General features: G+C 42.1%; 1 pseudogene; it reads right to left on the reverse strand.

Annotated features, from left to right (window-relative positions):
• Positions 1-280: 280 nt before the first annotated feature.
• Positions 281-969, reverse strand: LOC127199009 (histone deacetylase 1-like; annotated as a pseudogene).
• Positions 970-1,676: the final 707 nt, after the last annotated feature.

Here is a 1,676-nt window from a genome sequence, read left to right on the forward strand (position 1 = left end):
ATTCTTCACAGTTGAGTGGAGAGCGGGGACTGACTTTCACGTGAACTCTGGAGGCCCATATTTGGCCACATCCCCTTGATGGGGAGGCCCAGTGGCACTCAAAGGAAGGATAGCCGGCTACAAAGAAGAGACCTGATACCCTATAATCATATAGACGAGGAGGAGGTCCCCTTCAGTCACAGACATAGGGGAGAGGAATAGGGTGAAAGCAGGAAGGAGGGAGGAACGGGAGGAAACAAGGGATGGGATAACAATTGAAATTGAATGTAATATAAATAAATTAATTTTTAAAACCTTTGATGAAGTCCACACACTTGGCATGCCCTTTCATGGTCAGATCAAAGCAAACTAACTGATCGCCAGGCAGGGAATCTGCGCCACACTGTAAGACCACTGCTCTAGCCTGGAACATCTCCATTTTTTTGGACATGATTGGCTGGAACACGGCTTCATAAGAGTCCTCATCGATTCCATCTCAGAGCGGGTAGTTAAGAGCACTTGGCTTTGCCAGCCCCAATATCCCGTAGGTCCCTGGTTCCTGGGAAGTACTATCCGTATTTACAAATGGACACGGTCATGACCCGGTCTGTGGTGTAGGAGGCCTCTTCCATGCTGTCGCCGTGGTGAATGTCAATGTCAACCTACAGCACCCTCTGTGATACTTTAGCAGCTCCAGGATAGTCAAGATGATATATCATTGACTTAACAGAAGCCAGATGCTTCAGACTTCTTTGCATGATGCAGGCCCCCAGCCCAGTTCACAGTGATGTCTGTCTTCTGCTTATTAAGTTACACAGTACTTGCCAGGGAGCCACCAGCAAACAACTTACAGAACTCAAACGAGCCATCAAATACTGGACAGTACTCATCAATGTTGAATCTCTGCATCTGCTTGCTGTACTCAGACATATTATCTGGGTGAATGGAATGCAATAATTTAATGCAGTCATCACTGTGATACTTGGTCATCTCTTCAATTATTTGGATAGTCAATGAGATTTAAATAAACTCCAGAATAATATTAAAACAAATGTGATAGTATAAACAGATAATGACTGAAAGAAATAATATGAAAGTTGTCATTTACTGTGAGAGAACGCCCTCTTTCATTCATATTTGTCTTGCTTTGCTGGCATTACAAAACCAACTTAAATATCAAACATGCACTCAAGGAAAAAAGGGAGTTTCCTTTGCTGTGGTAGCTTCAGAAATGACATAGCAGGTAGATGCTTAGAGCCTGACCCTGTTCTTGGTTACACAGCCAGTGGCCTTGAGTATGGCATCTGCTTCTCAGTTAACCAATTTGTAAAAAGAGAGGTTTGATTGGGTTCCTGGAAGGTACCTCTATGGGTCTTTACTGGAGCCTCACTCTTTCTGATTGTACCTGCGTGTGCCTACAGCATCCTTTTTGAGAAGCATCACTGTATTCCTTTGATTTGTAAGAAAGTCCAAGGTCTAGGAAAAATGTCTGTCATGTCATCAAGGGATTGCAACTCTCAAACTTTAGGGATATCTCCAAGAAAATCAATGTTCCAACAATTTAAAACTCTATTAGCTACTTATATATTTTCTTTGGAGAAACATTCAGTAATTTGGGTTATTTTTTATTGTTTTGCCTTATTATTTAGTTTTGAGAGTTCTTTATATATTTTGGATGCCAGAGCATGCTCGTACCT

This window comes from Acomys russatus, chromosome 15 (genome assembly GCF_903995435.1).
Source record: "Acomys russatus chromosome 15, mAcoRus1.1, whole genome shotgun sequence".
In the NCBI taxonomy this organism is placed as follows: Eukaryota; Metazoa; Chordata; class Mammalia; order Rodentia; family Muridae; genus Acomys; species Acomys russatus.